Raw genomic sequence first — 23,610 nt, 5'->3', positions numbered from 1 at the left:
CCCAAGTGAATACCAGCTTTGATTATACATAAGTTTAAACATTTTTTTCTTAGATAAAAAACATAAAAGGGAAAACAGATTTAAATATGTGTATGGAAGATGAAACCATCAAATAATAATGACTTTTTCTTTTGGAGCACGTATTGTACTAAACACTTTATATAATTCACCGTCTCATTTAATCCTTGCAATAGCAGCCCTTCAAAATGGTCTCTTGCTTACAAGTGACTGCAACTCAAGTCACATTGGCTTGAGCAAAGAAGGGTACCTACTACAATATGTAACTGAAAAGTCTAGTGGGATTCAGGCATGGCTGAATCCAGGGGCTCAAAGATGTCACCGGAACTCAGTTTTCCTCTTCCTGCTTCACCGCTCTGCTTTCCCTGGCACTGATTTTACTCACAAGTGAGTTTTCTCTCCAGTGGGTGGCTCGGGAGCCTCAACACTTCCATTATCCTTCTAACAATATCAACATACAGAAAGCTTTTTATTTCTAATCATCCCAATAAAGGTTTGGGATTGAATCTCGTTAGATTGAGTTGGATCATATGCCCATCCCTGAACCACATGCTGTGAGTGGTTCTGGAATGCTGTTGGATGTTCTGATTGGCCAGGCCTAAGTCACACGTCCATCTCTGGATCTGGGATAGGTCAACACTTCCTAAAACACATGGAAGGAAGGTGTGGTAGGGCAGATGCCAGTGAGTTGCCAGAAAAAGGGGAATGTGGCTGGGTGCGGTGGCTCACGCCTATAATCCCAGCACTTTGGGAGGCAGAGGCCCTCGGGCGGATCACAAGGTCAGTGGATCAAGACCATCCTGGCTAACACAGTGAAACCCATCACTACTGAAAATACAAAAAATTAACTGGGTGTGGTGGCACGTGCCTGTAATTCCAGCTACTTGGGAGGCTGAGGCAGGAGAATCGTTTGAACCAGGGAGGTGGAGGTTGCAGTGAGCCGAGATCATGCCACTGCACTCCAGCCTAGGCAACAGAGTGAGACTCCATCTCAAAAAAAAAAGAAAAAGGGGAATTCTGGGCGGACAAAGTATCAGGTGTCTACTAGAAGGGGTCTCATTTTATTAGCAAAGAAACTGAGGCTACTGCATGCATAATTTTTATGGCTATGCAAGGAGAGCAGCCTGGCTGGAGCAGAGTGAACAAGGGGGAGATTAGGAGGTCAGTGAGTAACTGGGGTTGGGGCAGGGTGCATGCTGGGTAGGGCCTTGTGGGCTATTGTAAGAACTTGGGCTTTTTTTGTGTGTGAGACAGAGTCTCACTCAGTTGCCCAGGCTGGAGTGCAATGGTGTGATCTGAACTCACTGCAACCTCTGCTTCCTGGGTTCAAGCGATTATCCTGCCTCAGCCTTCCAAGTAGCTGGGATTATAGGCATGCACCACCATGCCCAGCTAATTTTTGTATTTTTAGTAGAGATGGAGCTTCGCCATGTTGGCCAGGCTGGTCTCAAACTCCTGATCTCAGGTGATCCGCCCTCCTCAGCCTCCCAAAGTGCTGGGATTATAGGCGTGAGCCACCACGCCCGGCTTAGAACTTGGGCTTTTGTTCTGAAGAACTTGGGCTTTTGTTCTGAGTGAGGAGCATTTAGAGTAGAGGAGTCAAATGATTTGTTGTAGGTTTTAAAAAGGATCACTCTAGTTGCTCTACTGTTCAAATGTAAAATGTTTTATTGCTGTCTCTAATCTTTCGTATTTACTCATGTAACAAATATGAAATGGACATGGGGTCTATAACAGGCCAATCCGTGTAGCCCATTTCCCTGCCCAGTGATTGTATCAGAGATTAGCATGTGACCCACACTGATCCAGCTAGAGCCAGTTTAAGCACTTCTATTACTACTGGGAGAGAAGAAACCCAACTGGTGTTGCTGAGCTATTTTGCCACTGAGAGCCACCGAGTTAGAATCTAACTGAGGCTAACACAAAGAGTGCAGAAACAAGTGCTGAGGGAAAAGATCGTCCGACCTTAGTGATGTTGTTTGACTCCTAGATCCAGCCATGCCTGAAGTCATTCTAGACCTGGATTTCTCCATTCTGTGAGTTAATATATCATACTTTTTTTTTTTTTTTTGAGATGGAGTTTCACTCTTGTTGACCAGGCTGGAATGCAATGGCACAATCTTGGCTCACTGCAATCTCCACCTCCTGGGTTCAAGTGATTCTCCTGCCTCAGCCTCCCGAGTAGCTGGGATTATAGGCATGTGAATCACCACGCCCGGCTAATTTTGTGTTTTTAGTAGAGAGGGGGTTTCACCATGTTGGTCAGGCTGGTCTTGAACTCCTGACCTCAGGTGATCCCCCAGTCTTGGCCTCCCAAACTGTTGGGATCACAGGTGTGAGCCACCGCGCCTGGCCTATATATCATACTTTTCAATGAAGCCTTTTTGAGCTGAGTTTCTAATATTTACAACTGAAAGAATCCTGAATGAGGTGATAGGTAGACTGAGCCCCACTACATGCTTGGGTCCAGATTCAGACACCACGGTGTTTCGGACTGGGTTCTGGTTCCCAAATAGCTCATGGTTAAGTGATGGAAATAGATAAAGACCCTGTAAAAATAAAGGATGGTAAATATTGTGCCTCTTTACCTGCTTCCCTCTAGATTATAGACTTGTTTCGAGCAATGATAGTCTTTTCCCCTTTTCATCTTCCCAAGAACATTTAGGCCATAATGGAGCTGTTTGGGGAGTGCTCCCTAAATAGTGCCTAAGAGTTTGCTTGAGGATGTGACTTCCAACAAGAAAATGTTAAAAATCCAGGGTGGCTGGGAAACCTACCTGCCTCCCAGGCGAGATCATACATCCAAGAGTTGCCCACAACCACCACCCATCCCACAGAGCCCTTGCTGGCAATTAATCAGGAAGAAAAAAAGAGAAAACAAGCAAAGCTCTATTCCTTTTCTTTGGTTCCAAGGAGGAGTTTGTTTGATAAGATAAGCACTTGGCCACCTCTTGCCATCTTTTATGTTGCATTGGGTTTCATTTGTGTCCTCCAAAGGGCGGATCCCATAGCCAGAACTGTCTCCAGAGGGCTCTGGTTGGCTCCTGTCCTGCCCACCTGAGGCTGGGTGGATGAGAAAAACACTTCTCCAACCTCAGTCTTAACAGCAGGCTTGGGTGGGAGCCTGCTGGAGAAAGAACTTCCTGACCCCTGGATTGGGGATAGGATTACAGGATCTGTCACCCCCATCTGCCACCTTGGCCTCCCCAAAAGGCGTGTCTTTGTGTGGAGGGAGAGGAGGAAGGGCCCCAATGACTCACTCAAGTCCCTTGGGGTGAGAGAGCATAGGAGGTGAATCTGCCAAGTTATTACGAACCATCTGATCAGGCCACTCCCCCGTTCCCATGTTAGGCATTGGAGGCTCTGCATAGCCAACCCCCAGGTGAATGGTCCAGCATTCCCCTATGCCTTTCTCCTCCAGGAGCCTGAGCTTGGATCCTTCCCAGTCTCTTCTCTACACCAGCTGGGCATGTTCCAAACACCCCGCCTTGGCCTTTGCTGTGCCCTCTGCGTGTCGTCCCTTTCTTCCCAGCCTTGCTTAGCAATGTCCTATTTATTCAGCTCACCTGTCGCCTTGTGACACCCTCCAAACCCAATCCCTCCCCACTTCTTCCCCTACCCTGCACTGAAACATGTCAGACTTCTCTCTTGGGCTTTTTTCAAACTCCATTAAAGGGCTTCTCAAGTTTTGCTATTTGAAACACGCTTTTGAGACCTTGAATGTTTAGCTGCAGACCCAGATTCAGTCCCCTCCAGAGTCATCACACAGTGTACACAATACTGATTGCGCCCCTGCTTCTAAGCCACTTACCGTCCTGACTGTGCCCTCTTAGATGCCCAGGAAGCCACTCTTCTGTGGTCACTCTGGCACCAGCTTGTGGTTATGTCACACCTTTCCCTAAACAGCTTATCTCAAGTCCCTGCACAGCCCAGGGTCTGCCAGCTGCTCAGCCTTCTCCTTCCCTCCTCACAGTCATCCTTACCCCGCTGGCCTCCTTTCTGTGTCTACAATGCCCAGCCCTCTCCAGCGTCAACGCTTTCGCACCCACCATTCCCTCTGCGGGGATCTTTCTTCCCTTGTTCTTCAGCTGCTTCCCACTCGGCCTTCAGGTTTTGGCTGGAATGTTCATTCCCCAGGAAACCTTCCCTGACACCCAGTCTGAATGAAGCCCCCTGAGCGCACACTCATGTCACACCGGATGCTGCTGGAGACTGTAGTATTTGTCACCGTTCCCACTTCATGTGAGAGTACGTTCTTTCTCCTTTCCCTCAGTCTTACCCATTTTCTGGGAAGATGGCTAAGACCTGTGTTCTCCCCAAACTCTGAGCAGGGATACTAGCTCCTGGCTGAGCCCTCTGTCAAGGGACAGCTTTGAGACAAACAGATAATAAAACTCCCCATGGGTACCCAAGGCTTAAACTAGCACATCCTGCCATCTTTTCTTTTCTTTCTTTCTTTTTTTTTTTTTTTTTTTTGAGACACGGTTTCACTCCCGTTACCCAGGCTAGAGTGCAGCGGTGTGATCTCGGCTCACTATAACCTCCACCTCCTGGGTTCAAGTGATCCTCCTGCCTCAGCCTCCCTCGTAGCTGGGACTATAGCAGTGTGTCACCATGCCCAGCTAATTTTTGTATTTTTAGTAGAGACGGGTTTTTACCATGTTGGTCAGGCTGGTCTCAAACTCCTGACCTCAAGTGATCTGTCTGCCTCAGCCTCCCAAATTGCTGGGATTACAGGTGGGGGCCACCATGCCTGGCCACATCCTGCCATCTTATTAAACTGATTCAAGATAGGCTCCTGGTTTCTTTGGCTTAATTGTAAGTGACCTGAGGGTGAGGGTCTTTCCTCCTCTTCATTGTGTCTCCTAAACTCCCACCACAACGCTGGTCATAGTGAACACTCTCCTAAATCACACAACACCGCCCACCCCCTACAAACACACACACACACACACACACACACACACACACGTACACCCCTCCTTCTCTGTGGTCCCAAAAGATAAATGTAGGGGGATGATAACAACAGGTTTTGTGGTGCAACCTCTTGTGCTTTTATAGAGGCAGCTCACTGTAAACCAAAAGAATTTTTGGAAAGTTGTGGGTTCGAATTCTGGTTCAGCTATGTAAGAGGTGGGTGATCTTGGATAAGCATTTTAACCCCATATTCCTCATTTATAAAATGGTGACCCCAAATGCCTAATTGTAGAGTCCATATAATAATTAAATGACTAGATGCTTATAATTGTCAGGTGCAAATACATGTAGAATGATCTCATTGTATAAAGTAAACGTTTCTGAGCTGGGTGTGGTAGCAGGCCTGTAGTCCCAGCTACTCGGGAGGCTGAGATGGGAGGATTGCTTGAGCCCAGGAGGTAGAGGCTGCAGTGGGCTGTGATTGCCCCACTGTAATCCAGCCTGGGTGACAGAGCAAGACTGTCTCGGCACCAAGGGGGCAAAAATAGCTTTCTCTGTGTGTAAACGCCTGGGAAAAGTTTACCTCTAAGGAGTTGAGGGAAGATGGTGGGATGAGGAGCATGGTGAAGTATTTTCCGCTGTTGTTGTGCTTTTATATTTTCTTACTTGAATTTTTATTTTTTAAAATTTTTATTCATTTATTTTTTTTGAGACAGAGTCTCGCTATTGTCATCCAGGCTGGAGTGAAGTGGCACAATCTCAGCTCACTGCAACCTCCACCTCCAGGGTTCAAGCTATTCTCCTGCCTCAGCCTCCCAAGTAGCTAGGATTATAGGTGCCCACCACCATACTGGCTTTTTTTTTTTTTTTTTTTTTTTGTATTTTTACTAGAGACAGGGTTTCACCATGTTGGCCAGGCTGGTCTTGAACTCCTGACCTCAGGTGACCTGCCCGTCTTGGCCTCCCAAAGTACTGGGATTACAGGAGTGAGCCACTGCACCCGGCCTCTTGCTTGAATTTTTAATAAGACTGCACTCCTGTATTACTTGTTGCTGTAGATTAGACTGCCGTAGAGCAAACATTTCCCTTTTCCTCTTCCATTTCCCTGGAATGAATGGACTTCTTCGTCTCTTGTCTTTGGTCTTGGCCATGTGACTTGCTTTGGCCACTGAGATGGCAGTGGACATGAACTAAACAAAGGTTTGAAATGTACAGTGGAGGTGAACTTTTCCCTTGTGTGCCTGGCTTTCATGATACTGAGAACATGCCCTGAGTGGCCCACAAGTCCCAAAGGATGAGTGACACGCAGGGCAGATCAGAGCCGAGTCCAATGGCCAGAGGCCCAGCTGAGCTCATGAGACCAACAGCATCTCCTCAGAAAATCCACAGATCCCATGAGCAAGAAATAAACGACAGTTTGTTATGTAGCCAAAGCTGACTGGTACACAGTGTTATTTTGAAAAGAGAAAAAAATAAAATCAGGAAACAGAGTGCCCAGCAAATTCCTGTTGAGTAAATGTTACTTCCTCTTTCATCCTCTTACCCTCCTGAAAGGGCTGACTCAAGAGCCTCCAGAAACACTTCTGGGGCTCCGTTTGAACAGGTTGTCCTTCCTCATGGCACTTTGTACCCATTGCTTATTTTGTTATTTCTTTATTTATTTGTTTGTTGAGACAGAGTCTCACTCTGTTGCCCAGGCTGGAGTGCAATGACACGATCTCAGCTCACTGCAACCTCTGCCTCCCAGGTTCAAGTGATTCTCCTGCCTCAGCCTCCTGAATAGTTGGAATTACAGGTGCCTGCCACCACACCCGGCTAATTTTTTATATTTTTTAGTATAGACGGGGTTTCACCATGTTAGCCAGGCTGGTCTTGAACTCCTAACCTCTAGTGATCCGCCTGCCTCGGCCTCCCCAAGTGCTAAGATTACAGGCGTGAGCTGCTAATCCCGGCCACTTATCTTGTTCTATCTTGTAAAATACTTAGTTGATCTCAAGCCTGTCTTGCCAACTGGAAGACAATCCCTTCCTTCAAGGAGCGTACAATCTAGTTTCACAAACACAGCAAATATAGAAAGGAATTGCTTTACATGTATATTCAACTTATACATATCCAACTCTATGTGCTCGGTGAAAAAAAACCACACCATGGTGTAATGCATGTGGATGATTCTGCCCACTGCTCTTGTCTCAACGAAGGTATGTCACGGAGGAGAACAAGTGAGAGCGGTACCCTGAATCTTTTTTTTTTTTTGAGACGGAGTCTCGCTCTGTCGCCCAGGCTGGAGTGCAGTGGTGTGATCTCGGCTCACTGCAAGCTCCGCCTCCCAGGTTCACAACATTCTCCTGCCTCCCGAGTAGCTGGGACTACAGGAGCCCGCCACCATGCCCGGCTTGTTTTTTGTATTTTTAGTAGAGACAGGGTTTCACCGTGTTAGCCAGGATGGTCTCGATCTCCTGACCTCATGATCCGCCCGCCTCGGCCTCCCAAAGTGCTGGGATTACAGGCGTGAGCCACCGCACCCGGCTGAGGTGCCCTGAATCTTGTCAGCCTTTAATAGCCTGAGTATTTTGGTGAGCTGGACCTGACTCTAATGTTTAAAGGTATATATTTTGTGTCTGGTGTGATTACCAAGCACAATTCACTGTAGAGACTATTATTATCTCCATATTATAGTTAAGAAAACTGAAGCTTAGGAAGGACAAGTAAATTACCCAAAATCATACAGCTTGCAGGGGGTTGAGCCAGGACTGAGGCTCCAAGTCTGTCTGAATCCTAAGCTTCCTCAAGCACTTGGATAAAAGAACAGAAGTAAATATGATTTTTTTTTTTTTGAGACGGAGTCTCACTCTGTCGCCCAGGCTGGCGTGCAGTGGCACAATCTCGGCTTGTTGCAACCTCTGCCTCCTGGGTTCAAGCGATTATCATGCTTCAGTCTCCCAAGTAGCTGGGATTACAGGCACCTGCCACTACACCCAGCTAATTTTTGTATTTTTCATAGTAGAGACAGGGTTTTGCCATGTTACCCAGGTAGGTCTCGAATTCCTGACCTCAAGTGACCTGCCCGCTTTGGCCTCCCAAAGTGCTGGGATTACAGGCGTGAGCCACCGTGCCCTGCCTAAATATGATTTTTACGGTTAGTTGTTACACAACACAAGTTGACATCTGAGAGCAGGGCACTTGGTGGATGCGGGGCAGCCCCATCCACAGTCACCACTCTCAAGTAAGATTGGAACTTTTTCAACTTTTTGAACTGACAAAGGCTCCACGTGACTTTGCAGAAGCCACAGTTTCTCACTGCCAAAGTTGAGGGATCCCAGAAGTTAGTAGTCAGCTACGAAGCGGATCAGGTGCAGCCATAAAAATCAGACAGTGCAGATTCAAGTCCTGGGCAACTTGAGGCGAGTCACTCAATATTCTGGGCTTTGAAGGGTTGGAGTTGGGAAAGTTGGGGCCTGCTGGCTTGATGTGGCCCACTGGCATGTTTGTTTGTATCACACATTATTTTTATTTTGTTTTGTTTTAGTTTTTTAAATCAATATTAAAACAATAAGGTATGTAATTGTGAAAAAAATGGTCCCTCATACATGGCTGCAGGAATGGATCTTGGTACAACCACTATGAGGGGACAAGTAGGCAAATTCCTTACATATTAGAAATGCACATACAGAAATTCTAATTTGGAGAATTTAGTTACAGATACATTTGCATATGTGAAAAATATATATGTAGGAGGTTATTCAGGCAGCATTGTTTATTTTATTTTACTTTTTAATTTTACATTAAGTTCTGGGATACATGTGCAGAGTGTGCAGGTTTGTTACATAGGTATACGTGTGCCATGGTGGTTTGCTGCACCCATCAACCTGTCATCTAAGTTTTAAGCCCAGCGTGCATTAGGTGTTTGTCCTAATGCTCTCTCTCCCCTTACCTCGCAACTCCCAAAAGGCCCTGGTGTGTGTTGTTCCCCTCTTGTATCCATGTGTTCTTGTTGTTCAACTCCCACTTATGAGTGAGAACATGCAGTGTTTGGTTTTCTGTTCCTGTGTTACTTTGCTGAGGATGATAGCTTCCAGCTTCATCCATGTCCCTGCAAAGGACATGATCTTATTCTTTTTTATGGCTGCATAGTAGTCCATGGTGTATATGTACCACCTTTTCTTTATCCAATCTATCATTGATGGGCATTTGGGTTGGTTCCAAGCCTTTGCTATTGTAAATAGTGCTCAGCACTATCAATACCTATGCAGCATTGTTTAAAATGCAACAATCTAGAAAAACAATCTAAATGGGGGTGGGTTAAATCAAATATGGGTCATCCAACCAGGCAAGGTAGCTCACGCCTGTAATCCAAGCACTTTGGGAGGCCAAAGCAGGAGGATAGCTTGAGCCCAGGAGTTTGAGACTGCAATGACCCATAATCACACCACTGCACTCCAGCCTGGGCAACAGAGTGAGACCCTGTCTAAAAAAAAAATAAAATAAAATAACTGCAATAAAACAGATCATCCGTGTGGTGGAATAAGCTGTGCAACTGTAAAAATAATGAGGATACTGTCTATGTACTAATAAAGAAAATTCTCGGCTGGGTATGGTGGCTCACACCTGTAATTCCAGCATTTCAGAAGGCCAAGGCGGGAGGATCACTTGAGCCCAGCAGTTTGAAACCAGCCTGAGTGACATAGTGAGACCCCCATCTCTACAAATAAAAAATTAGCCAGGCATGATGGCACGTGTCTGTAGTCCCAGCTACTTGCGAGGCTGAGGTGAGAGGATTGCTTGAACCCAAGAGGTTGAGGCTGCAATGAGCTGTGTTTGTGCCACTGCACTCCAGCCTGGGTGACAGCGCAAAACTCTGTCTCAAAGAAAAAAAAAAAGAATCTTTAGGATAGATTATTTAATTAAAAAGCAAGGTATAAAATAATGTGTTTGTTATGCTCTCTTTTATGTAAAATGGGATAAAACACAGAAAAAAGTTGTGTTTGTTTTATTATTTGTTTGTATAATTATAAAGACACTTTATCCACAATAAATCAGTAATTGTGGTTATCTGTGGAGTGGGAAATTGTAGTAGGAGGGAGACATTTTCTGTACCTTTTCAACTGTTTTGAATTTTGAGTTTTGAAAAGAAAAGTTAAAAAAATCAGGTTTTTCTTACTTTGGGAGGCTGAGGCAGTTGGATCACTTGAGGTCAGGAGTTTGAGACCAGCCTGACCAACATGTTGAAACCCTGTCTCTACTAAAAATACACACAAAAAATTAGCCAGGTATGGTGACACACACCTGTAATTCCAGCTACTTTGGATTTGGAGGCTGGGGCAGGAGAATCGCTTGAACCCGGGAGGCGGAGGTTGCAGTGAGCCGAGATCATGCCATTGCACTCCAGCCTGGGTAACAAGAGCGAAACTCCGTCTCAAAAAAAAAAAAAAAATTAAGTGTTTTCATATATAGATGATGTAGCATTCCTGCAGGCAAAAGCAGATTGGAGCTGATTAGTGACTGTCTCCTAGAAGGGGTTTGGGCTTTCCTGTTTGCCATAGTTTCCACCGCTCCCTCTTGTCTCCCTGGCTGCAAGCACTAGTGTCTGTTACCACTTTGTTCACTGTTGTTTTTCTTAGACAGGAGTATAAGAAGTGTTTCAGGAAACTTGTATTCATGTCTGTCAAAAGTAGCAAATTTGTTGCAGGATAGTGTGAATGTACTGAACACTGCTAAACTGTACACTTCACACAGGTTAATGAATGGCACAGTGGCTCACGCCTGCATGCAATCCCAGCACTTTGGGAGGCGGAGGTGGGAGGATCACTTGAGGCAAAGACTTCCAGACCAGCCTGGGCAACATGGTGAGGCTCCGTTTGTACAGGAAAAAAAAAAGGAAGAAAGAAAAAAAAAGGTTAAGATGGTAAATTTTAGGTTATGTGTATTGTACACAATTGTTTTTATTTATTTATTTATTTATTTATTTGTTTGTTTGTTTGTTTGAGACAGAGTCTCACTCTGTCACCCAGGCAGGAGTGCAGTGGCACAATCTTGGCTCACTGCAACCTCCACCTCCCCGGTTCAAGCGATTCTCCTGCCTCAGCCTCTCAAGTAACTGGGATTACAGGCGCATGCCACCACGCCCAGCTAATTTTATATACAATTATTTTTAAAAAGTGTCAGACTCTACACCTGTGGAGAGATGCAAAGATGGATGGCTCCCTTGACCAACAAAAGTTCTAGGATGGATTCTCATCCGCCCAGCTTGGCTCAGGTGCCTGGCCTGTGGCCAGTGGAGAGGGAATAGCTGATCTGTGCCTCTTCTAGACATTCCCTGGGGGACCCTCGAAGGTGTAACTCTGGGGTAGGTGCTTTCAAGGTCTCTCCTGCCTCTATGATTCTGGCACTGCTTCTGCCCCTAACTTGCTGGGTGGCCTTGGACAAACCATGTCCCCTCTCCAAGCCTCTATTTTCCCACCTGTTACATGAGAAGCTTGAAGTGGATTGTCTTGCAGGCTCTTCAGCTCCAAGAGCTTCCCACTTGATTTCTCCTTGAGCAATTCCTCTGTTCCTGTCTCCAAAGAGATTAAGTGGGCTTCAGGCTGGGCCGGGAAGCAGGAGGCCTCCTTTTCTTGTTGGGGTTGTGTGGGCTGCAGTGGGAGGTTCCCTTTTCTTCCTTCCTTACTTTCCTTTTTTAAAATTTCAACCAGAAAGTTATTTTAAACCCTAAGTGGGGAGCTGCTAAAAGTCACACACCTTAGAACTCATGTGCTACAACCTCTTATGGAGGAAGAGCAAGCGATTCTTTTTTTTTTTTTTTTTTTTTGAGATAGGATCTCCCTCTGTTTCCCAGGCTGGAGTGCAGTGGGGTGATCTCGGCTAACTGCAACCTCCACCTCCCAGGCTCAAGTGATCCTCCCACCTTAGCCTCCTAAGTAGCTAGGACCATAGGCATGTGCCACCATACTCGGCTAATTTTATATTTTTGGGGGTAGAGATGGGTTTTTGCCATGTTGCCCAGGCTGGTCTCTAGCGCCCAGACTCAAGCGACCCTCCCACCTCTGCCTTCCGAAGTGCTAGGATTACAGGTGTGAGCCACTGTGCCTGGCCAAGCAGTTCTTAATTCTTGCTGTTCTCTCTTCTCCCTGACCTTCACCCCCATGGGAGGGGAACCCATCCCATTCATCCTCTGCTGAGCTGAGTCAAAAAACTGAAAAACACTTTGGTGGCCTCTATGACTGCAGTCCTCAGACCAGTGCCTCTCCAACTTGCGCCTGCCTGAGGCTCACCTGGACAGCTTGTTAACACAGATTCCGCTCCAGTGGCCCTGGGCTGGGGTCCCAGACAATGCCCATGAGCAGCCAGGCCTTGAGCCACAGGACCCAGGTTGCTGTTAGCTCAGAAAATCCATCTGGAAAATGGCCTGAAAATCGCTTAACTGCTCCTTCTCATTTTGATTTGGCCCTGCTACCCTATTTTAAATAATATATTTTTAAAAAACTTTAAAACATGCACAAAGTAAAAAATTAAAAGTTTAGCCAGAGGATCCCTTGAGGCCAGGAGTTTGAGACCAGCCTGGGCAACACAAGGAGAAGAACTTGTCTCTACAAAAACTAATAATTAGCCAGGTATGGTGGCACACACTTGTAGTCCCAGCTTCTCAGGAGGCTGAGGTGAGAGGATTGCTTGAACTCGGGAAGTTGAGGCTTTAATGAGTTACGATCTCACCATTGCACTCCAGCGGGGCAACAGAGTGAGATCCTGTCTCAAAAAAAAAAAAAGAAACAGTTTAACACTTCGAAAAGGGCATACACTGAAAAATTGGTCACCCCTTGTCCCGTCTTTCAGTCTTCCCAGTGCGCAGAGGTAGTAGCCCATTATCCATGTTTTTGTGCCTTCTTCCAGGGAGAGTTTGTGCAGAATAATTATTATACAGCTGTTCCTTATTGACCATTTCCTACATCCTAGGCACTGAGAAATGCCTCTTGTGTAGATGACTTTATTTAATTTTTCCAACAAGTCCAATTTTACAGTTGAGGAAACTGGAGCACAGAGAGGTTGAAACTTTGATCTTCATTGCACAGCAAGGGAGGGCCAATACTGGGATGCCAGGCCTCAGGATGCTAAAAGCTCTTGTGGAGGAACTCCCAGTTCAACACCTCTATAGACAGAGCCCCTGCCCACCTCTTTTTGTTTCTTTTGTAACAATCAGGATAGCATATAATGTTCTGAACCTTTCTTTTTCCCCCTTAACAGTTTATGTTGAAGAGGGCTCAATTGCAGTACATGGAGACCCGTCTTCCTTTGAACAGCTGCTGAAGATTTCTTTGCAAGCACGGACCTGGTTTCTTTAACCAGGGACCTGTGTGGGGGGTAGGAGAAGAAAGGGGACATTCCAGTTCTTTCTACAAATTTCTGTCAAGCGTAGCATTGCACATACTTCATTTTACACATGTGTGAAGATATCTGTACGATGAACCCCTAGACCTGAAACTGCTGGCCAAAGGCTGTGTTCCTGTAAAACTTGGTAGTTGATGACAATAGTTTTCCAAAACTGCTCTGGCACCTTCCACTCCCCGGGGGTGTACGGGAGTACCTATTTCCCTCAGAGACTCCCCAGTACCATTTTATAAGCGTATGGCTTTTTCTGCTACTGATTTGAATGATCCCACAGGAAGCAGGGTTGGGTAAGAACCCCCACCCCACCTCCTTGCCTGATTGTCAAAAACTTTGCCTGAGGTGTGTGGCTTCTCCCTGCCCAGTGACTCTGTTCTCCTGGTCAGGTCAGCCTGCTCCTCTGAAGAGCAGCTTGTGTCACCAGGGATTTCATGGCTTAAAAATAAAGGTGATCTGATTGCACACAGGGCCCTGGCCAGCCATGAGCTCCAAGCCCTTCCCCCTGGTCCCCAGGGACCACAGCTAAGCAACTGGAAGAAGCCACGAAGAACAATGAAGTTTGGCTTCTCAGAACCCTGAAAAACAAAGTGCCCGACACAAAGGCATAAGAAGGTGAAGGTCAGGGTTCAGCTGGGCTCTGTCCCCAACCCTCCATCTGAAATGATCTTCCCATATTTTAGAGCAGTGGTTAAGTGCATAGACGGGAGCGCCATGACCTGCGTTCAAATCTTGCTCCCCTGACTTCGATGAGCGATGTGACCTTAGGTTCATGATTTCACCTCTCTGAACTATACTTTTCTCATCTGCAAAATTGAGATAACAGGCTTACTTCCCAGTGTGCTTGTGAAGACCAAATGTCATAAAGTACACAAAGTTTTTTGAACAACATTTGGCACAAAGAAAGCACACAATAAATATTAGCTGTGATTTCGTTACAAATATGATTCATTTATTTACTTGGTTATTGTCTGTCTGGAATACTAACCCCAGTAACGGACATCTCTCTTGTTCCCAGTGGTGTCTCCTGTCCCAGCACAGTGCCTGAACATAATAGGTCCTCTGTAAATATTCACTGGAGGAATAAGTGAAGACATGAATGAATGAACAAGGAGAACCTGTCATTTCCTCTCCCTCAGCCTCAGTTTCTTTCTTTGTGAAATGAAAGATTGAAATTTCATTCTCTGTGTCCTCTTGTATTTTCCTAATCTGCAGTGATCATATGTCATTGCTTTTTCCAATGGCAAGAAAAACTATAAAAAACATATAAGCCTTTGTTCATAATTGCCAAAACGTGGAAGCAATCAAGATATCCTTCAATAGTTGAATGAAAAAGCAAACTGTGGTACGTCCAGACAAAGGAATATTATTCATTGACTAGAAAAAAAGATCTATCAAGCCATGAAAAGACATGGAAGAATCTTAAATGTATATTGCTAAGTGAAATAAGACAATATGGGCTGGGCGCACTGGCTCATGCCTGTAATCTCAGTACTTTGGGAAGCCAAGGCAGGCAGATCACCTGAGGTCAGGAGTTCGAGACCAGCCTGGCCAATAAAACCCTGTCTCTAGTAAAAATACAAAAATTAGCCAGGCGTGGTGGTGTGCGCCTATAGTCCCAGCTACTCAGGAGGCTGAGGCAGGAGAATGACTTGAACCCGGGAGGTGGAGGTTGCAGTGAGCCAAGATCATGCCATTGTACCGCAGCCTGGGTGACACAGCGAGACTGTGTCAAAAAAAAAAAAAAAAAAGACAATATGAAAAGGCTACACACTGTATGGCTCCAACTATGTGACATTCTGGATAAACCAAAACTATAGAGAAAGAAAAAAAAAGAAAAAAAAACTGTGGTTGCCAGGGGTTTGTGGAGAGGGAGCGGGGAGAGATGAAAAGGTGAAGCACAGGAGAATTTTAGGGCAGTGAAACTATTCTACATAATAAGGTAATGGTGGGTGCATGTCGTACATTTGCCAAGACCTGCAGACTGCATAACACACAGTCAACTCTAATATAAACTATGGGCCTTAGTTAATAATAATGTACCCGTATCAGCTCATCGATTGTAACAAGTGTAGTGCACTAATACAAGATGTTAATAATGGGGAAAAGTAGGGGAGGGAGAGAGGGAGTATGAGGGAACTCTCTGTACTTTCCTTTCAATTTTTCTGTAAACATAAAATTCTCTGAAAAAATAACGTTTAGGCCAAGCACAGTGGCTTACGCCTATAATCCTAGCACTTTGGGAGGCTGAGGTGGGAGGATCACTTGAGGTCAGGAGTTTGAGATCAGCCCCAGCAACCTGGTGTGACCCCACCTCTACAAAGAAAAGATAAAAAATGAGTTGGATGTGGTGATGTGTGCCTATAGTCCCAGCTGCTACTCAGGAGGCTGAGGTGGGAGGATTGTTTGAGCCTAGAAGGTTGAGGCTGCAGTGAGCTGTGATTGCACCACTGTGCTCCAGCCTAGGCAACACAGTGAGGCCCCATCTCAAAAAAAAAAAAAAATAATAAAGTTTATTAGTTTATATATATATATATATATATATTTAGGCTTTTTTGGCTTTTAAAGTTTCACTAGTTGGCTTTTCAAACACACACATACACCCCTTATACAGGCAGTGTTGTTTCCAATTTTTCATTCTTTTTTTTAAATGTATGCTTTGATTTTTAGGAAAAGAGTTCAAGGAATAACAAACTGTTTAGACCAGAATGATCAACTTGTACAACTTAGAGATTGAAGCCTGGAGAGGGGAAGTGGCTTGTCCAAGGTCACGTGATGAGAGATGAGAAAGCTAAAGTCTTTCACAGGCCTTCTCACCACTAATGTGCAGGTTCTGCCTCAGTTTTCTTCTCTGTAAAATGGGTTATAATAGTGCCTATCTCCTTGGATTGCTATGAGGATTCAATGAAATAATATGCATGGTGCTTAGAAGAAGGTATGGCACACAGTAAATGCTCAATAAAAGCTATGCTTTATTAGTATCAAATTATGGTGAGGAGGAGTTCAACGGATGATGATGTCAGTTCCTGTCTTTCCTGTCTGAGTTGTCATGAAGAATTGTTTTAATAAGAGCCTTTTTGGTTTTTGCTTTTTTATTTTATTTTATTTTTTCTTTTGTTGAGACAGAGTCTCGCTCTGTCGCCCAAGCCAGAGTGCAGTGGGACAATCTTGGCTCACTGCAACCTCTGCCTCCTGGGTTCAAGCTATTCTACTGCTTCAGCCTCCAGAGTAGCTGGGACTACAGGTGTGTGCCACCACGCTTAGCTAACTTTTGTATTTTTAGTAGAGACAGGGTTTTGCCATGTGGGTCAGGCTGGTCTCAAACTCCTGACCTCAGGTGATCTGCCCGCCTTAGCCTCTCGCAGTGCTGGGATTACAGGTGTGAGCCACCGCGCCTGGCCTGCTTTTTCATTTTCTCTATTTTTCGAGGGGAGGCTAGAGGGAGGTTATTGTATGGAAGCCCCCGCAAGCAGGCCTGGAGACTTCCTTTCCTGCTGGGAATCCCAACAAATTGAGAAGAAGTCAAGTTGTGGGGTGCCAGTGGGGTTTGCAGAGCCTCGTGTGAGGTCCCCCTATTTGGGAAACTGGTCTGAGGAATCCAGGATTGGGGTTAAAAAAGGAGAGGTCTCAGAGATAGTGTGTCCCATGATTGAAAACCCCCAAATTGTGTTTTAGAAGAAATCTTCACCCACAAAACCCTGACCCAGCTGTCACTGAAGTGTGAGGCCCCTCCACTGTCACTTTGTCCAGGCTTTGCAAACTCAGCTGCCTACAGGGTCCTGGCCGGGAAGTTTTGTGCCTGTGGCAGGGGTGGAACTGAGGAGCACTGGCCCCATCCAAGGGGGAACCCCTCCAGACAGTGCACTTCCAGACTATGGTGACCTCGGAAAAACATAGCCCCTGGGTGGCCAGACCTTCTAATGGGATATCTCTCAGCTTTTAAATCTTGTGATGGCCGAACAAGACATGTCTGGGGTCAGATATAATTCCTGGACAACTTCTGAAGTCCAACCTCCTCACTTGGAAAGATTGGGAAACTGAGGTCCGGGGACGTGGAGTGAATTGTTTAAGGTTCCCCAAAGTCAATGTTATAACTCATTTCTCTCGACCTCCTTTCACTGTGATGCTGTTCTGGGGCTAAAGAGTGTCACTAAAAGTCTGAGATGGCTTATTTTGGGGTCACAAAGATCTGCTCCAGGCTATTAACATCTATAGAAGGAGCTGGGTGTGACTGCAATGCTGCTGGGGGCCCATTCCTTCCCGTCAGAAAGTGAGATCTCTTTCTGCGCCCCAGGAAGGAGGCGGGGCCATCTTATTTTTTCTTACTAACATTTTTTTTCTTTTATTTTCTTTTATAGAGACATGGTTTGACTATGTTGACCAGGATGGTTTCAAACTCCTGCCCTCAAGCAGTCCTCCCACCTCGGCCTCCCAAAGTGCTGGGATTGAAGACATGAGCCGCTGCGTCTGGCCTTTTTTTTTTTTTTTTGAGGCGGAGTCTCACTTTGTCATCCAGGCCGGAGTGCAGTGGTGCGATCTTGGCTCACTGCAACCTCCACCTCCTGGGTTCAAGCGATTCTCCTGCTTCAGCCTCCTGAGTAGGCTACGGGCACGTGCCACCACACCTGGCTAATTTTTTGTATTTTTATTAGAGACGGGGTTTCACCATGTTAGCCAGGATGGTCTCGATCTCCTCACCTCGTGATCCACCCGCCGCGGGATCCCAAAGTGCTGGAATTACAGTTGTGGCACCTGGCCTTTTAAGGAATTTTTAGTTGTGGTAAAATACACATAACATAAAATGTAACATCTTAACTGTTTCTAAATGTACAGTTCAGACGCATTAAGTACATCCACATTGTTGTGCAACCTTCACCACTGTCCAGCTCCAGAATTCTTTTCATCTTGCAAAGCCAAACTCCATGCCCATTAAACAAGTCCCCGTTCTGCCCTCCTGCCCGTGGCAACTGCCATTCTACCTTCTGTCTCTATGATTTTGACTACTCTAGGGAACTTATCGCAGTGTAATTGTATAGTATTTGTCTTCTGGTGACTGGCTTGTTTCATTAGCATGATATCCTCAAGGTTCACCCACGTTGTAGCATGTATCAGAATGTCCTTCATTTTTAAGGTTGGAATATATTTCACTGTATGTAGATGCCACACTTGGTTAATCTATTCATCTGTGGTTGGACACTTGCATTGCTTCTGGCTTTTGGCTATTGTGAATAATGCTGCTATGAACACTGTTGCACAAATATCTGTTCAAGACCTTGGTTTCTTTTCTTTTCTTTCTTTTTTTTTTCTTTTCTTTTCTTTCTTTTTTTTTTTCTTTTCTTTTCTTTCTTTTTTTTTTTTTTTTTTTTTGAGACAGAGTCTCACTCTGTTGCCCAGGCTGGAGTGCAGTGGTGCAATCTCAGCTCACTGCAACCTCCACCTCCTGTGTTCAAGCCATTCTCCTGCCTCAGCCTCTTTAGTAGCTGGGATTACAAGCGTGAGCCACCATGCCTGGCCAATTTTTGTATTTTTAGTAGAGACAGGGTTTCGCCACGTTGGCCAGGCTGGTCTCAAACTCCTGACCTCAGGTGGTCTGTCCACCTCGGCCTCCCAAAGTGCTGGGATTACAGGCATGAGCCACCATGCTCGGTCAAGATCTTGCTTTCCATTATTTTGGTTATCTGCCCGGAAGTGGAATTGCTGGGTAATATGGTAATCCTAATTTTAATTTTTTGAGGAACTGACATTCTGTTGTCCACAGCAGCTGTACCATTTTACATTCCTACCAGTAATGCATACAGGTTCAAATTTTTCCCACATCCTCACCAACACTTGTTATTTTCTGTGTATATTTGTTTTGTTTTGTTTTACTTTTTGATAGTAGTCATCCTGACGGGTGTGAGGTGAGGCAGGGGCTCCCTGATTTGTGTCTGGAAGTTCTTCCTGAAGGGTGGCTCCGGAATAGTCACATGGGAGAATCTTCATGGGGCATTTTGTGGGACTTATGGGGTGGGTGACTGGGTTTGTATTAAAGCAGTGTTGGCAGACAAACTCACTGGTTCTGTTTCTGGTATTGTTACAAGGTAGCCAGCCTGTTAAAATTCACAGGAATCACCAAGTTTTCTAAGAATCTTTTTGTTTCCATTTGACATAGATGTATAAATGAGTTAAAATTCTAAAGTACTGGCCAAGTGCTGTGGCTCCCACCTATAATCCTAGCACTTTGGGAGTTTGAGGCAGGAGGATCGCTTGAGGTCGGGAGTTCAAAATCAGCCTGGGCAACATGCCTCTACAAAAAATTAAAAAAATAATTAGCTGGGCAGGGTGGCACATGCCTATAGTGCTAGCTACTCAGGAGGCTGAGATGGGAGGATCACTTGAGCCAAAGAGTTGGAGGTTGCAGTGAGCTATGATTCCACCACCCCACTCCAGCCTCGGTGACAAAGCTAGACCCTATCTCTAAATAAAATAATAAAATAAAATAAAGTACTCAGTACAGTGAGTAGCACACATTAAGTGCTCAATAAAAGTGAATTATTATTGTTAATATCAGGACTTCAGCAGCCTACATTAAAGAAAGATAACACCAAGGAAGGTGGTCTGATGGTGATTTGATGGTAGAGAGTTAGAACCTCACAAGGGACCACTAATGGCTGTCCCTGCTGCCTGTCTATTTTCAGCCAGACTCACCCTGGGATCCTGTCTGTCACCTCTTAACACAGGAGTGAGGCCAGAGGAGACAGCTCAGACCTCTGGGAGCCTGCGCCCCAGGACAGAGCTGATAAGCTCCCCAGGTTGGGTCTGGCCTGTGTTCTCTCTGCCTTCCTATCCAGTTTGCAGACTGATTCGCTCCTGAAAGGTCTCTCTGTTCTCTCCTTTTCCCCATCCCCAATTTCTGCTGCTGTTGAGGATTGGGGGCAGATGCAAATTCATTTGCTGGGGCAAGGCTCCCAGAGAGTGTGACCTGCGGAAGCCGAGGAGAATATCTGCCTGTGTGTGAGAGGAGATTGATGCTGAGTGAGTTTGTGGGAAATCAGGGCTGTGGGAGTCACTTGACAGCCCAAGGCGGACGAGACAGAGTCACATGCCCGGAGTATAACCAGGAAGTTCCAGGGTTGACAGAGGAAGTCTTGGGACACATAGAAGGCCAAGGGGAGTTGCAGGCATATGAGCCTTGGCTCTGAAGGATGAGATCCGGGTTTTAAGGCCCAGCTCTCCCACCAACCATGGAGGCCTCGACTGGCAGCCAGTGCCCTTAGGATTAAATCCACATTTCTTACAGTGGCCGGGAAGGCCTGAGACATGGCCCCTTCCGCTGCCATCGGCCCATACCCTCCCCAGGTCTGCTCTGCTCTGCTCCAGCACCACTGGACTTTCCTTTTTGCTGCTCCGAGGCCAAGCTTGCCCCCGCCACAGGGCCTTTGCATTTACCACCCCTTGGCCCAGACCCCTTTTACCTGGCTCTGGGCATGGCCGCTTGTTGCTCAAGCTACAGGACCCGCTCATATGTAAACTCCCCCGGGACCCTTCACTGACCACCACTAAAGTAGTCCTGTCAATCCTACCTTTTTTTGTTTTGTTTTGACACAGGGTCTTACTCTGTCACCCAGGCTGGAGTGCAGTGGCGAAATCACAGCTCACTGCAACCTCCACCTTCTTGGTTCAAGTGATCCTGCCACCTCAGCCTCCCGCGTAGTTGGGACCACAGGCATGCACCACCATGCTCTGTTAATTTTTGAATTTTTTGTAAAGATGAGGCAAGGGTTTCGCTATTTGCCCAGGCTGGTCTCAAACTCCTGAGCTCAAGGCTGGTTTTTTAAAAAACTGTCTCCCAGGCTGGAGTGCAGTGGTGTGATCATAGCTCATTGCAGCTTCAAACTCCTGGGCTCAAGTGATTCTCCCACCCTGGCATCTCAAAGGGCTGGGATTACAGGCATGAGCCACTGTGCCCGGCCAAGCCCTCTGGTTTATTTCATCCATAGCTCTTGGCATCCTCTGAAATTACCTTTCTCATTATGTTATCTTATACCGGTTTATAGTCACTTCTTTTAGAGAGAAGGGCAGCTCCTCACTGTGGAGCCCGAGTGTCTCAGATGAGGTGTGTTTCACTACTCTGGGCCTCAGTTTTCTCATCTGTGGAAAGGGGCCAAAGAGCCCAATATCTTCTCTGACTCTTATACACCATGGGTGGCAAGGACCTAAGAAATTTAGGGGTAGGCTGGGCACCGTGGCTCATGCCTATAATCTCAGCCCTTGGGGAGGCCGAGGTGGGTGGATCACCTGAGGTTGGGAGTTCGACACCAGCCTGGCCAACATGGTGAAACCCCGTCTCTACTAAAATACAAAAATTAGCCAGGCGTGGTGGCATGCACCTGTAATCCCAGCTACTCGGGAGGCTGAGGCAGGAGAATTGCTTGAACCTGGGAGGCGGGGGTTGCAGTGAACCGAGATCATGCTACTGCATTCCAACCTGGGCGATAAAGCAAGACCGTTACAAAACAAAACAAAAAAAGAAATTTAGGGGAATGTTTTGAAAACCACAAAGGAGAAGTTGAGAAGTCACTTGCTGAGGGCAAAGAGACCCAACGGTGGGAGAAACTGGCCATTTAACGCATTTAATTTGCTTTGCAAACTGTTGTTCTTCCCAGCCCATCCAGCCAGCAAAGGGTCTCATCCCCCTCTTGCCCTAGGGGAAGTAACAACCTCTTAGGAAGAAAAGAAAAGAAAAGTGATTTTACTTACTCTCCTGTCACCTGGGAATGGGATGGTTCAGTATTTTTTCAGTCTTGAGCCTGATCCTGACACTGGGGCTCTGGCAGGAACTTGCAACTTGGCCTTGGATGGTTCTCCTGTCTTCTCTAGGCCCTGCTATTTCCATTCCTTGAAAGAGAGGATGGGAATGTTTGAAGTTTGGGCTCTCTCAGTGCTGGTATTTAGGATAACATGGACTCACCAGGAGGGAGAAGAAACCACTTTGTCCTAAAGTGCTCCTGGCATGGGTGTTGTCCAGTGCATCCATTAATAACACTCCTATTGGACCCTGTGCAGCCTCTCAAAGCAATTTCCCATCCATTACCTCCCAGCAACTCTGGGATGGATGTGGGCCAGCAGGCCACTGTCCTCACCCTAGTTTGGCAGAGAAGAAAGGAGGAGACAGGAAGGCCTTGTCTGCCGCTCCAGACTCACGGCCTACCACTGTCTCCCTGGGTTCTGCCTCAGGGCCTTTGCACCTGCCACTCCCTGTCTCCACCTGGAATACTCTTTCCCCAGGTACACACACTTCATTAGCTCTCCTTTCTCATGTTTCCAAGAGGCCTTCTCTGATCACCTTGTTTAAAATAACAGCCGTTTCCTCGTCACTCTCTATCCCTTTACTCTGTTTTATTTTTCTTCATGGCATTTTTTGAAACTGAAACATTAGATGATCTCTTTACTTATTTATTTATTTATTTATTTGAGACAGAGTCTCTCGCTCTGTCGCCCAGGCTGGAGTGCAGTGGCATGATCTTGGCTCACTGCAACAACCTCCGCCTCCTGGGTTCAAGTGATTCTCCTGCTTCAGCCTCCTGAGTAACTGGGATTACAGGCACATGCCACCACAACCGGCTAATTTTGTAGTTTTAGTAGAGATGGGGTTTCGCCATGTTGGCCAGGCTGGTCTCGAACTCCTGACCTCAAGTGATCCACCCTCCTTGGCCTCCCAAAGTGCTGGGATTACAGGCGTGAGCCACTGAGCCTGGCCTCTTTACTTACTTATTTTCTGTCTCCTCTGCCAGAGTGTCAGCTCCGTGAGATGAAGAATGTTGTCTGCCTTGTTCGGTGCTGTGTCCCCAGTGCCTAACAGATGACTGGAACAGAGTCTGTGCTCACTAAATAATTGTAGGTTTGAATGAGTCTCCCAGGGATGTGGAAGTGGAAGCGACCTTGAAAGAGGAATTTCATCTGTCCCCCTGCCACCAGGAGGGACTTGGTGCCCGGGTGGGTCTCTCTTCTGTGAGCGTCTCTCAGCAGAAATCAAGATTATTAAAACCAAAACCAAAAAATAAAGTGGTTAAAATGATGACCAAGATATACGCACTTTCTTTTCTAGTCCTATCTTCCTTTCTTAGAAGGGTTGACGGAAACAGGAAGAAAAGGCAAGATGTGTTGGTTACATGTTGCTGATGAATGATACGGACAAACCGCTTAAGAAAGAGATTTTGATTCCTTCTTGCCCAGGATTAGGGGTTTTGTAGCTGTTTTTTATACCTCGCTCACTAGTACTGGATAATAATCGGTATGATAATCGTATTAACAAGGTCTTGT

General features: G+C 46.1%; 1 long non-coding RNA gene across 1 annotated transcript; it reads right to left on the bottom strand.

The window, feature by feature from the left end:
* Positions 1 to 12,750: 12,750 nt before the first annotated feature.
* LOC129021899 (uncharacterized) lies at positions 12,751 to 23,297 on the bottom strand. The gene is made up of 3 exons (XR_008496171.1): positions 23,059 to 23,297; positions 22,048 to 22,185; positions 12,751 to 13,276 (listed from the first exon to the last, which is right to left on the bottom strand). It is a non-coding gene; the product is annotated as an uncharacterized LOC129021899 (long non-coding RNA).
* Positions 23,298 to 23,610: the final 313 nt, after the last annotated feature.

Source organism: Pongo pygmaeus, chromosome 21, assembly GCF_028885625.2.
Source record: "Pongo pygmaeus isolate AG05252 chromosome 21, NHGRI_mPonPyg2-v2.0_pri, whole genome shotgun sequence".
Classification (NCBI taxonomy): domain Eukaryota; kingdom Metazoa; phylum Chordata; class Mammalia; order Primates; family Hominidae; genus Pongo; species Pongo pygmaeus.
Note: the sequence above shows the minus strand (reverse complement) of the source record. Positions and strands in the feature narration are given on the sequence as shown.